We start from the raw sequence: 14,995 nt of genomic DNA on the forward strand, positions 1-14,995 counted from the left end.
GTGATGGGACAAAGTATGCGAGTACTTTTGGAATGTACCCGCATATTTTGTCCCATTTTGTCTTTTTTTCAAGTTATATAACGTAAAACCAATTTCATCCATGGTTTTTTGTTCTCAACAATAAACTTGTGATGCCCTGAAACTGTAATGGTCATAGGTTCTGGATGTAAATGCTGGAAATCTAATTTTTTCATAGTTTTACTTGTATACAGCGAGGCACCAACAGAAATCGTTTTTTCGAATTTCGTAGAGCTCAATAGTTTCGTCCTCGCGAAAGAAGTTTCCATGCGAAATGTCAGCTCAATCGGACTGCGGGAAATCGTGCCTCAAAGCGGTTAAAATTTCACTTTATTGACCGATGAGAAAAATACTAAAGGAAATTCGGAGGTCAATTTTTCCCATACATCCTTTTGGCACCCTAATAAATTGAATTTTTCTTCCCTCTACCAGAAGATTTATTGCGGAATATTTTTCACGATAAACTTTTGCAGGTAAATTTTTTGTAACAAAAATAAAGATTAAAACTTGGAATCTTTAATTTAATATGTAGACGCAAGAGTTCAAGCCATTTAAATCCAATATGTCTTCTCAATTCGCACAACAATTGCTCTGACTTTGCACAGAAAATGTGTGAAATGCATAACGCAAGAGTCGTACAGAATACATTGGCAGAGATCGAAACAGAGTATGTATCATACAACAAAAATCGAGATGTTTCGGTAAGCTTCGGTTTTCGGCGAACAATCAGTTTTAGGGTGCTTTAAAAACCGTCCCATCCCTAAAAAACACGATCTGCAGTCAAAACAGCCATTAGTAATGTTTTTTGCCACCGAAATCACTGATGCTGATGCCAGTAATGAAAAAACAAATGCGCATGAATGAAACCAAAGCCATAGTTAAACGCAAAATGTTTTGAACAAAAGTCTTTTTAATTGTTAATGATTCAATGATTTTTTCAAATGACCGGATTCTTCTCTGTCGTTTAGTCAGTACACAATTTATCAGTATTCATTGCTAGCTGCACTGCTTCGACGATAGCAGCCTGCTGAATACCAGTTGATACTTTATAAGCGTAGTGGTTTGGAGCTGCTTAATACATTTATTATACGCTAGAGCATCAAACGTGTTTTGGGCAATATACTTTCGAGGTACGGGTTTTAATCTTAATCAACAGTTGCGCTAATTTCGCACAATATTGATGCAGTTTTAGCTTTTGCATGTTAATCATCCAAATGCTTATTTCCGGATGGTTTTGGAGGGGACAAGTAATTCCGTTACCTTTTCGAGATATTCTACAGGATAAAACGAAGCTGTGTGTGGTTGTAAATATACCAAACATTACTCAAAACCTCATAAAAAGTGTTATTGAATCTGTAGTTCATCAAGATCTGACATCCTTGACAGGAGGATAGTTTTTTTTTTATTTTCACTGTCATAACTGCAGATATGTATGTATATTTATTATGTAGATTAATGTATAATTTTCATAACTATAATGCAAAACACTACATTTTCAATCTTCACTTTTTAATTACTATCACTTTGACTTATCAATTCGTACATGAACACATACATTGTTCACCAAAATGATAGATTTTTTTTGCAAATGACAAACTAGCATTTATTGAGCTTCAATTTTTAACAGTTTCTCAAAAAAATAAAGGAAAAAGTTACTATTCAAAAAATATTTTTTCTAGAAAACTTAAATAATTTAATTTTGACCACTGTAAAACAAGTTGTTGGTTTAAAATGTACTTTTTCTAATACATAGTTCCACTAAAATACAAAAAACTGTTTTAAACTAACTTTATGCAAGAGCATCTAATAAATATTAAATCGTTTCAAATTATTTTTAGCTTTTTTCTAAAGAAAAATAAGATTTTTCAAAACAAAAATCCTCGAAGAAAATTAAAACTCATCATCGAGAAGTTTCAATAAGCATAGAATTACCATTATAGGAATGTTTGTTGGTTTAAAAATCTGGTTTCGATGATTGCTTTTTTTGTAGACCGAAGCATCAAAAGCAAATATCATCATACGTTGGATAAAAATTCATTCCGTTAAAACTAGGACCAATTTATTATACGGGCTTGAAATCCTATCATTAGTGCTTTACTAATTTCGCACAATATTGATATGGTTTCGCATCATCCAACTCTAACTTATAAACCGTAAGTTTTAAGAGGTAATTTCAAAGCTCCACGTGACGAAGTGCACTCAATGCAATGATGAGTCACTCAATCTTGATTTTCGACATGCTAAGTCGAACGTTAAAGTTCAAAATCCAATACGTGGTACGTTCCACGTGTCACACAAACGAGTTTCTTCTACACAAAGACAACCCACGGCATCTCGTATCTGTCGCTCAGGGCAAAGCGCTGCAAACGTGCATCCGAGCTAAACTACTCCCACGCCCATCAATAGAAGCCACTAAGCTCATCTCTTCTATTCCCCGCCAGCGCCAGCAATTTCCAACCTAAACATGCACATGCAGAGTAGCGAGAGGATGTATTCACACTGTAGAACTATTCTCGCACTAAAAATAAACTTCCCATCATGAATAGCACAATTGAGACCCTGACCTAGATGTGGTGTCTCTCGTCTGTGTATTCGCAGCCTTTGTCGAAGTCACTATCGTCGTTCGGTCCCCGCCCGGGCGAGAAAGACATACGACGACCGTGCTCGACATAGAAAACAAAGGCTCCGCCCTAACGCTTCTGCCGTTAAAGTGAGCACATTAGCTCGGTCAAAGTAATCGATTGTTATAAAGTCTGGCAGCGGCCGGAGATGGCAATCACCTTCCTCCACTGAACGGTCTAGTCTGGTCTGATGCAAGTAAAAAATTGAATGCATTCCTGCACTTGGTTTTACTGCTAGGCATTGTTGGGTTGAAGCTTTCTGTTCCGATGCGAAGGGAAATTTTGTCACAGGCTGCTACCTTATCGAAGTGGATTGACATATGACTCTTCAAGAAGCTGGACAATAGAAGCAACGTGACCAGCATCGATACTGCCGCACTTCAACCCTGCTTCGCGGAAATACAGCCACAACCGCGTATCCACTCTAAACGATACGCTTGTCAATTTACACGCACGCGGGAGACGCCGCACATGACCACAATCTCGCCCGATAAAATCCTTCCAGCTACCGCCGTTCCACCGAAACACGTTTGATGCATTAATGATGGCAATTATGGATTAATTGCTAGTTGATAGCTCACCGGCTGATGCGCTCAGCGGGGATTCAAGTCGGTCCGAGCACACCCATTTTTGCGAAACAAACGGTAGCAAACATGACTCTCCGGTGCCAATGGTACACCGCACGGACCACTTCTAAGGCGATTAAAACCAAGCCCGCGTAACGAAACAACAGAGAGACTGGACTTTTCTGACTGGCCATTTGCCACAGTTTGTCCGGTTGCTCTGGAAAATATTTATCTTGTTTCTAGTTCAGGACGCATCCGAATGGTTTGCGTTCACTTTAGAGCTTTAGTCTTCTCGTGGTCTCTCCTCGAGCCACCAAAGAACTAGAAGCAGTGGGAAAACAAAGTTTGACAACTGCTCAGCCCGGGAACAGACTTTCAGCCCCGCTGAGGCGAGAAATAGATTATATAAGCATCTATCTTGTGCCACTCTGGGCTGTCCGCGTTATGCACCGTTCCGGATTAGACTTTCGCACACCGCACAAACCTCCTCCGTACGCTCGCGGATAAATAATAACAATAAATATGAACAAGCGAGTGCCGTTCTTTTGCCGATAAAGCTATTCACTGTCGCCGTCGCACCGGACGGTTGGAGAAGACGTGCGGGAATTCAGCTCGGGATTATGACCCCCCGAGAGCACTCGGAGGTACTAAGTGTGCCTTTGAATAGCGCGAGGATTACCATCCGGTGTCCATTACTGGTGGACTTCTTGCTGCGGTTTTAAACTCTATGTTGTATACGTTTGCTGCTGGGTGTGGAAAACGAGGCTGGAATTTAACTTTAAATATGATGTTCTTCGTGAAGGCCATTGCGCTTTAAAGTTAAGACGATTTGTGGTGGAGCAGTGCTTTAATGAGGGAATGTGGTTAAATTTCCATTTAAGAAAAACACCAGCACAGCAGAAGGTAATTTTGAGACAAAAAATATAGGTTCTCACGGAAAGTGAACAACACTTTCTCTAAATGTTTTCAACATCACTCTCGGGATTTCCTTCAGAAGTATTTGCTAAATCAATCTTTATTAAAGTGAACAGATCTTATACAGTAGAAAATCCTTATGATTTGGAGCACTGTACATACCTTCCCAATGCATAAATCTAATAACTAAAAATTTCAGGAGGATTGTATGTAATGCCACATGAGCTGTTTATTAGATTGCAAGCATTGTTGCACTGGACAGTGATCACTAGTGATAAACTTGAAGAAAACTTCTTTTATGATGTAAGACTACGTTTTACTTTAGTGGAGTGGCATGCTGTGGAAAGGGCGACGAAAATGTGCCTATTATATTTCTACCATTAAACGGATTCTAAAAATCTAAACACCAATGTCTTGATTGTATGCTGTAGAATCGTACGTATGTGCCGTCTTGAAAGCGTGCATTATTATATTCGCTTAACAATGTCTTAACCAATAGGTGAAACTCAAACTTTCCTATCTTTCCTATCTTTTTTTTTTCTATTTAAGTTCGTTTCCTGTTCGTGAATCGCGATATTTATTTCAGATTCATGTTGTAAGTGGCCTCGCCTTTTCCCAAGTTATGTCATTTTCACAGCTTCGTAAGCTGTTAGGATATTTAATTCCGTGCATAATACGAATGTACGAAACATGAATCAAAATCGTTACGTGATTTTAAATTGGTCTTGAAAATGTCTCGTAAGACCAAAAACGGCCACAAGTGGAAAAAGTTTTGGATTGAGCCCAAAATAGCTTCTACAAATCATTGCCATTGCTAACGAATGATGATCCCCAAAATGATTTAGCTCAGAACGCTTTCGAAAGTCGTCAAATATAATGATTCTGAATTAAACCCACAAATATTTTCAAAGGTTAGAAGCGGCCATGGAAGAAATGATGGATGGGATTGCGATTACAGTCACTGAAAATGCTTCGAGGATCAGAAAACGTCGATAAAATGACAACCCAAATAAGGTTGTAAAATTTTCATGAAATGTGTCTTATATCTGGGATAGGTTCCAAAAAGATATTGAATGAGGTTTAGAGTAATCGAAATACTTTTTCCAATAATGTCACAAAAGGAAGAAATTATAAATTGAGCTCTTAATTGCACAAAACTTGCTAAACCCAGAAGACCATCAGAGGAAATAATCCAAATTTAAACTTATGATATCCAAAACAGATTATCTGGAAAAAACTAAATAGCAAATTTTTATATGGCATCGATGTAAAAATATTTTATGAATAAAAAAACGTTTGGCACCGTAAAATATTTCTACGGGCAAAGAGAAAATACTCAGATATAATTGGCGCCGTTAAACATTAAATTGTATTTGTACCGTGTTAAATAAATGATATGTGGAAAAAAAGAGAAAATAGCATCTAACTGATGTCAGTATGACGAAAAATTTCTGGAAACCAAGCTTAGAATCGCTTGAAAGTGTCTCATCATGCTAAAAATGAGGATAACCTCCAAATAGTCGAAAAACTTTCAAAAGGTCAAAGAAACGATTATAAGTTGAGCTAAGAATTGCTGTAATACACTACTAATGACCAAAAAAGGCTAAAAATCCTTAATCGGTTCCAGATTAATAGGTCAACTCAATATAAAAGGCAAAAGATTGTGTGCAAAACCACGACCGCAAGGTTGAGGTACAACGTTACCACACTTGCATCGTTGCGTTCGAGTGCCGTTAATTCTTTGAACGATAGACGCTAAGACTACGATAGACTATTTTATATCTTTTGCAATGACTTTTATCCAACATTAAAATATGGTAGCTTGGGTCGATTCACGACCTAAAATATCTTCACGGTTCCGGCTCATATAACCTGGTATTTGGCAATCTCTGGCCAATTTACAGGATCCGAAAGTCAACATCTAGACTATTCAAATGATCGTAAATCCATCCTAAATGCTATCTTGAATCGCTGCTGCTCCTACCCACTGCTCTTAGGGCCGTCCAAATTGCCATCCACTAGTGAAATGGTTGGTTTTAACAGAACAAACAATATCGCACGCTAGCCTGGGGGGCTAATGCGGTCTCGATCAACTAGATTACTTGAGAGAATTCGTTATCGATATTGTTTTTGGCACATTTTGCATGTTGTAGCTTTTTACTGAAGAAAGTGCCGCTGCACCTACCGCTGACGCTTATACTTCTGCAGCTGGCGCTGCCACTGCCGCTGAATCTGCTTCGGCTGCTGATACCCGCTGCTACTGCTGCTTTTTGCTGTCGCTGCTGCTGCTATCCGCCGCTAATTAGTTAGGACCATCCTAGTCACCATCCACTAGTAAAATGGTATGTTTAATCAGAAGTCGGCTCTAATATAGCCCAAAATAGTACATTTCTGATTGACTAGGTACATAATTCTATCGACCGTGTTAGGAAAAGCAAGCATTAAACAACCAATCACAGGTCGAAATCTTCGTTTCAACAAGGCTTGAAATTTTTATTAGTACAATAGTTCGCTTAATCAAATTACATAATTTTGGCGTATACGAAGCTTTTTTTCTAATCGATTGCTACAAAAACGAAAGAAATCCGTTAAAAACTTATTGAGTGACGAGCATTAAAAATTGGACATGATTTCGTCCGCTGTTCTGATATTAGATTTTTATTCAACACCTCTGAAAACCATCCTTGAAGACGTGGTTCTACGTCAATAAAAAAGGGGTTGGGGTTGACAAAACTATGAAGGATTATAAAAATGGCGTCTAGGGTCCAAGTTACACAGCCTCTGCGTAACATTCGAATATTCTCATAGTGGGTGGTTTTGGCAGTTCTACTTTCGAATATACCTTAGAAACGGAGGAAACAATTTCAATAAGATCAATTACGTTACGGCGCTGTGGTCCCCGTGGTTCTGTGGTTAGCGATGTCGGCTAGCTCTCCTACACGGTGGTGATGTCGGGTTCGATTCCCGATCAGGTCTAGGATCTTTTCGAGCTGGAATTTTTTAGACGCAGCACTGGGGCACGGTGTATCGTTGTACTTATCTTATACATGCAAAATGTGCCAAAAACAATATGTTTTGGACATTCGAAACTTTTTATAGTTTTTTGGCCTTTTTATTATTTGTGACTAATTTCATTTGTTTTAACCTCATGCATGACATTTATAGCACGTTTTATCTCTGTGACAAAAATGTAACTAAATAAACAGAAGAGCGCAAACAATTCTTCCATGTGGGATGCCTTAGATATGACAGCCTGATACTTAACTAGAATCGCCGAAAAGACAAATATAAAAAATGATTTCAAATTGAGCTCAGCATCGTCGAAAAGTGCTTTGAAAGCCCATAATCGAAAATCATCCCGAATTGAGCTCAGAATCGTCGAAAAGTGCTTCTTAAGGCTAGAAAAGACAAAAATAGAAAATGATCCCAAATTGAGCTCAGAATCAGAAAAGTGCTTCTAAGGGCGAGAAAGGCCAAAATATAAAATGATCCAAAATTGAGCTCAGAATCGTCAAAAAGTGCTTCTAAAGGCAAACAAAAATAGAAAATGATCCCAAATTGAGCTCAGAATAACCAAAAAGTGCTTCTAAGGGCGAGAAAGGCCAAAATATAAAATGATCCAAAATTGAGCTCAGAATTGTCAAAAAGTGTTTCTAAAGACTAGCAAAGACAAATATAGAACATGATCCCAAATTGAGCTCAGAGCGAGAAGGGCCAAAATATAAAATGATCCCAAAATGAGCCCAGAATCGTCGAAAAGTGGTTCTAAAGGCCAAAATATAAAATGATCTCAAAATGACCCCAGAATCGTCAAAAAGTGTTAAAAATCAGAAAAGGTCAAAATAGACAATGAACCTAAATTGAGCTCAGAATCACCGATAACTGCTACTAAAGGCCAAAAGAGAAAATGACACCAAATTGAACGCAGAATCACTTGGAAAGTGCTTCTAAAGGCCAGAAAAGGCCAAAATAGAAAATGATCCTAATTCGAGCTCAGAATCGTCGGAGTTTGTTAGCTAAACTAGACACGGCCGCCTTCGTTTATCTGGAACAACATAGAGGCTCGTCAGTTGGCGAAAAAATCCGAGTAAAACTCTAAACATATAAAAATATGTACATGTCTGTCTGATCCATACAGACTTGAAAACTACTGAACCGAACGGCGTGAAATTTTGTATACAGGGGTTTTAGTTCGAGCCCCTCTTTGATTTGGAGAGAACGGATGGTTTTTTTTTCTTGTCAGTTTGGATATCGAAATTTTTTTTCGGAAAAAAGTGATAAATGCCTTTTCCATTGGTGGATTGTTGAGTTTGTTCCTGCCCTACAGGCAACGGAGTTGTGGTTAATCAAGATCATAAATAGAGAAACAAAGTTTGGTGCGGTCATTTTTGTTCCTCTGGTCAGTGGTGATTCCTGGGAGTAGCCTTTTATTTCGGTGGTGGAGCGCGTTTTTCCGCGAGTGCTGACCATGAATCCGTGTGAGTGCAAGGTGAACTCAAAAAGCAACAACAGCGGGAGTGCAGGAAGACGCTTTTCGCACTAATACCGTTGTTCAAAGGGAAAAAGTGAATCAAAAGATAAGTATTTGACATTTTCTTATGGGCTTTTTCTTTGATTTTTAAGGAAGAAAAGACCAACCGGAAGAAAACATCTTTATTCTCTCTAGCTTTCGACGATTTATTTTGCGCTTGTGAGCAGGGTTGACACATTCAAAGTTTCATTTTGAATTCCAAAAACAATTTCACATATTTTCAGTATAAAAATCTGCAGCTTTTTGTGAAAAATCTGTAGACACCGTAAGTTTTTGAACACGTTAACACTTACAAAACAAAATTGGCCGAAACCTAAAAGCTCAATATGCCGCTCAGCTTTTGTATAGTATAGTTTTTCAATATGATTTTGAATTCATCATTCGGTGCGTGAGATTAGCAAATATCTATTGAAAGTATTTACGCACATTTTACTCGATTTCAGGTTCTTATTCTATGATTTTCCTGGCTTTTGGACGTTTGTTCCTGCACATAAACAGTTTCATTTCATACTATTTGTTGGTCGGCTTAAGAAAGTCCATGACAACAAAATTTTGATTTTGGCATTTTGTAAATAAACTTCGAACTCTGTTTTGTTCCATATACATATTTGCATTTTCCTAAAAAAAATAAGTAAGTTATTTTTAAACACAAATAATTATTCGACCTGGAAAATGATTATAATTAATCGATCAAACTTTGTTTGTATCTTAGGTATTAAGTCTTTTCCTGTCAAAACATTACCTTCATTATTATTTACTAATCCAAATTCCTTTCAGAGAGCGAGTAATGGCGCTATAACCATAAGCAAAAATGCTAGGACTAGAGTTAGTACTCAAGTTCCAACCGTAACAATTGAAGCGAGTAAAGGCGCTATATCCTTGGTTTCTAAACCCGGACATAAGGTGGAAATACCTATGTTCCATCCCAGGAGGTCAACAAAGGAGTGTACTTTCTTAGCTATGTCACTTCCAACGAATTATATCGGATCGGTTGGTACGGATTGTCCCCGTTCTTAGATTATATTGTATTATATTGCCCTACACAGTAGGCCTGGCCGTTGACAAGAAAAATGTATGGAAACCATTTTTTTAAAATGGTGGATATCATTTTCCAGGATCCTTTCAAGTACTGGCTGTGTTAGTGTAGACTAGACTAGACTAGACTAATTCGAGCACAGAATCGTCAAAAAGTGCTTTCTCGAAATCCAGTGAAGTCGTGATATCGAGTCCACAAACAAGCGCCTACCGGAAGTTTAACTTTCACTCCTCTTAACACAAAAAAGTTAGTAATATATGCTCGCCGTACTCTAATATGGGTGGATTGGGACAAATGGAACCTAAAGTAGTTTATAGTAAATCAGCTTAACTTCAAGGAAAAGTATTGACATCATGATTCCACTTGCCCCTTTTTAACCTATACGTTCTTGAAGTTATAGGAAAATAAGCTAAAATATGATATAACTTTGTAAGGAAGAGTCCTGGAGATTTATAATATTTGGCAAAAATGTGTGTTTTGTGTGCCCTAACAATTCTTCCGAACTACACTTTCGTGTGAAATACAACTTACGAAAGTTAAGTACAAAAACCTAACTTTTAAATAAGTTCCCTGTAATATACTTTATAATTTTGTACCGAAAATAGATAGGATTTTCATTTGTTCAACAAAGTTCTCTTAACATAAAAAAGGTAATTTTTTTATTTTTAGTATGGTAAACATTTCATATTTTTTTAAAAATTTGCGATTATGCGGGTCATTTATACAAACGATTGCTCCGAGAAGACTATTAAGCTAGTATGAAGGTGAAAGGCGCTATGGAATTAAGTTCCACTTTTTGCCCTATTGCCACTGTGCCTTACCACTGTGGATTGGCGCAAACTCTGCTGCGTATCACAGATCGCTTTCTGCTCTGATCGTTTTTGACAGTTTTATCGTTCAATTCTAAGTATAGTTGCGAAACTGTGTTTAAAGTTTAGATGTCAGGTAATACTATACGATATCGTTCATGGAGAATGAGTTTATGAGCCTAACGGAGTTTTGTAGAAATTTTTAATCAAAAAACCTTTAGTAAATAACGTGCTGAGTGCATGTTTTCTAGTTATGTTAAATTTATATTCAAAAGAATCTTTTTTTTTCTGAAAATAGAGATGGTTAGGCAATTTATTCTTAATTTTCCAGCAGCAACCAAGGATTCATAGGAATGTATGATCCGTATTACACAATTCACTTTTGGGAAAATTGGATGAATACTTTAAAAGTTCACAATCACAGAAATATTTTTAAAATTCAAAAAATGTTTTCTCTAAATTATTTTTGCAAGAACAAATTTTGCTCTGTGTATAAATTTGTGCAAAGCGTTCTAAGTTCCTTATTACTCGTTCTCAGATAGGTTTTTATACAATCAAAATTCAAAATCAAAATTAAAAAAAACTCTTGAGTCTAAAACAAATTCACGAGCGAAAAATACTCTGTTTGTTAAACAAAATCCGTGTGAAAAAGATTCGTTGAAATAAAAACTGGTCGAATTTGGACGTTAGGACGTTCAACATGGAACCACTCATCTGAATAAACATCGTTCCTAGAGCAATCGTTTCAAAATGGATTTCTGAGAGTAATTCAAATAAGGGTGTTTTTCTGTTTTTAACAAAGAAACGAGTCGAATTGCCCGACGTTTCGGTCATTTTTGGTGGCATTCTTCAACGAAAATTCAAATATTTGTGATTTTATATTTCTCAGGTTATGTTTAAAGATAATCAAATATTATTAAATAATAATGATGAGAGTTTCTTTGCCGAAAGGAGGTCCTACTCAAAATATTGAGTAAATAGAAATCATGAAATTATTTATTTAGTAAAAATTGCTTATTATACCTAGTAAAGCCGGTCGATCTGATGACAACTTTGAAACTATTCTTTTGTATAAAGAAGAGCCGTACCTGAAATAGAAACAAAAGTCGTTATTAGAATATTTGTTAACAATTGACTATTGAATCAACGGGGTTCTTACACTGTTTATTTATTATAGTGCATGTGTATAATTTCAAGAACAGCAGATTGCAACATCGTAAAGTATTTAATATTAAATATTATTGATACACCATGCTTAAGCAAAACCTGTAGCCTCTACATCAGGCTATCGGAAACTGAGCTATGTTCGAGAAAGACGAACTGATATTGTCGATTGGCTTTTTAGACAAGTATTAGAAGTGATGTAATTGCGTAGAAGAATTATGACAACTTCTACGCTACGTTACGTAGCAATTTCTTAAGCGAACCTAAGAGGAAAAAATGAAATTTATAACTGAATTGTTATCAGCAACTTACGAAAAAACCCAAAATAAAAGTAACAACACCAGCAGTGCAAAGAGACGTCACGACAACGTGTCGGAGCTGAAATCGAATGAAGTCACCTGACACGGCTAAGCAATTTAATGAAACAACTATCTTCAGCATCAATAAAAGACCAATGGCATATTTTTCTCTCGTACTAGAACCGCCTCCAGATAGAAAATCTATCGACATTTATCCGTATATCTTTCATCTCCTGCCGCCGCGTCAGGCAATTTCGGAAATACTTTCCGAAAGTTGGGTGTTCGTGAGCTGACTGCTAATTTAGTCCATTCACTGCTTCCTGCTATCTTTGGCAGTTAGCGGAAGGACTTTTGCCATTGGTACTTTTAGAGTTTTCTGATCGCCAACCGACCGGAGAGGAGCAGCATATTTCAGTTCGATTAGATTCTGCGAAGAGAGAGAAAAAGAGAAATAACTTCGCCCATGAGTTGCGTCAGGCTGGATTCGTTAGAGACAACATTGTTGGCATTAGCCCTTGGTGTTAATAGCTGAGAATTATGCATACTCGGAAAAAAGTTGGGTGACATATTTTATGGTTTTATCACACTCTATTGAGTTTCCAATTACCGAAATCCTATCAGTTCAGAAGATAAATAGTTCTGATGCAATCAATTTATCGATTGTGGAGGAATATAGGGAAAGTGTATAGGCGGTTTCGCCATACAAATAGTGAAAATTGGATTTTTTTTTTTCCTTTTTTCCCAATCTGTGTCTGTAATCCATAGTTTTTTTTTATTGGCGCCTGCCAATCCCTACGATCGCTGGTCGACGACAACGACGAGAATGATGATGGCGATGCGATGGTTACTGTAGCTGGTATGTTTGCGTAACCAAGTGTTCCAAATCTCCCACTTCCAGTAAGGTCGTTCCGGAGCAATGTGGGTGCGCATACAGGCGGAGCTTTTGTTCTGCCATCTTCAAGGGTCATTGTGAAACGTTCGAAAGATCCCTGCAGCCTAGACTAAGAGCCTCACACACAGCGCATCGAGAGGTCGAAGAAATGGAGCACATAAGGCAGGGGGAGAAAAATCAAACATTATTGTACAGTTATATATGTTCACGTATGACGAAATGTGATATGGCATCCTGTACCGTATATCCAGGAAGAAAGGCAATGGCTTGTTTACTCTGCCATATGCTTTACCGTGCTACGGTAAATTCTACTATTGCAGCACTGAGAGAAGAAAAATATTTTATAAGTGCAAGGTCAATTTTCTTAAAATTTATACCCGATTTTTGCTGGTACATCTCTAGGAACTTTTGTTTCAGCACGCACACTTACCCATCGACTGCTAGCGCATGGCATAATGGGTATGCAAGCATAACGGTTCTAAGAATCCTTCTGGTCGGTGCACAAAAAACACAAACAAGGGCCCGACTTGTGAGCCTTGCGCTCTCGGATTTGCACTTCACTTATTGCCAGTGCACTTCAATTATAAATCGTTTTCCCTAATCACACCCAGCTTCTGGCACAAACGGTTCCCATCCAACGCTCATCAAACCGGCAGTCCTCTTGGGCTCTCATTTTGCAGCCACTTGAAAGAAAAAAATCACTCTTCGAAGCGTAACCGGGCTGGCGAATGAGGGATTTCATAACAATTCATCCAGTCGTTGGTAACACGCAAACCTAATATTCAGAAAAATCAAAAATTGAAATGTTTCTTATTCGAAAGGATTTTTTTAATTTTTTTTTATTTTCTGGAAGAATCACCAACTTCATAGTCGAGTTCGCGTGAAATCCCGCCCTCATATGCGGATGCGATATGCCACCGCACCGATGAAAATGGCACGAAAGCGCCTAAGCATCACCACGAAAGCAGCGGGCAGCCGTCGTCGTCGGTAGGACGAGAGAAGTTATGTAAGCAAGCATGTGTAACAAACTTGAGGAAGCGAAGGAATTTTTCACCCACTCTGTAGTGCATCACAGCTTCGCACAGAACCATAACGGCACAGAATGTCTTCGATGTTTAGTAAGAATATTTTTCGTAATCTAGCTCTCAGTTGGTTTAGAGGTACGTTGCTATCCGTACAGCCCCAGGTGTCGTATGTTCGAACCTTGGCTGAAACTGTGAAATCGGAGTACAAGTTGTTTTTAAACGTACACTTTTCAAATCAATAAAAGTGCTGCAAATATAACTCTTCACGAGGGATTTAGATTTCCGCATACTAACGGTTTGCTTCATCCTTTTGATCCGAAAATAAACGATTAGTTTATGATTTTTGTTGGACAAATAAATTTATGCTAATCGGAACTGCATTACAGCGAGATTTTGCATCGAAAAGCACACAGAAAAATGTAGTTCCCATTTTCAAATACATAACACAGACACAGCTACACTAATTTTCCTAGAATACCAGACAAAACCAAACTCCAAACCGTGCATGGGGAAGTGATTTTTAATGTATGCCTGTATGTTCACGTCGATCAACTGGCCAGTCAGTGTGCTACTAAATCATCCTGATCCCGGTGTCAGAATCACAAACTTTGTCTCTCTGCTTCAGATTGCATTTATCACATTGTCAACCGGTCGGTGACGGACACGAACGGTGTCAACGTGTCACAAAAAGTACCCCAGCATAAGCTGTTAAGCTAATCGCATGGTACCAAACTGTGATGACCGACATCATTTGCGCGATGTTATCGCGCGCCGAAAAAAATAAAGAGCAATGACCAACTAACTGTGGGCTGTTCGGCTCTGTACTAGAGCCGAGCAGCAGTTTGGCTGGGAACGTTAAAAGTATTCTCATAATTTATGCGAGATTGTGTCCGATTCAGAAATGCAGGCAGCGCCTCTGGCGCGAGGGGTTAGAGCTGAAAAAAAGGGAGCGATAATGAACAGATTCGCTGGGTTGAGTTGATTGGCAAACAAATTAGAATCATTTGGGCCAGCCAACATACCAATCAGGCAGCCCGGAACGTCAACTGTTCTGGACAAAACCTGTGCAATTAATATTTAAATTCACGGTGCGATTGAAAAAACGAACGTAACGTCCTG

The 14,995-nt window shown here is 38.0% G+C and overlaps 1 protein-coding gene across 4 annotated transcripts in view; it reads right to left on the minus strand.

Annotated features, from left to right (window-relative positions):
- Nucleotides 1-14,995, minus strand: part of LOC129720813 (bifunctional heparan sulfate N-deacetylase/N-sulfotransferase) — a 328,426-nt gene that overhangs the window by 276,547 nt on the left and 36,884 nt on the right. For 2 of the 4 annotated variants that reach the window (XM_055672582.1, XM_055672581.1), the window contains exon 2: nt 11,520-11,584. The exons of the other annotated variants lie outside the window; for them this stretch is intronic. The gene's annotated coding sequence lies outside the window, so the exon portion shown is untranslated. The remainder of the gene's footprint in view (nt 1-11,519; nt 11,585-14,995) is intronic. 4 annotated transcript variants of the gene reach the window in all.

The sequence above is a fragment of the Wyeomyia smithii genome, chromosome 2 (genome assembly GCF_029784165.1).
Source record: "Wyeomyia smithii strain HCP4-BCI-WySm-NY-G18 chromosome 2, ASM2978416v1, whole genome shotgun sequence".
Taxonomy (NCBI): Eukaryota; Metazoa; Arthropoda; class Insecta; order Diptera; family Culicidae; genus Wyeomyia; species Wyeomyia smithii.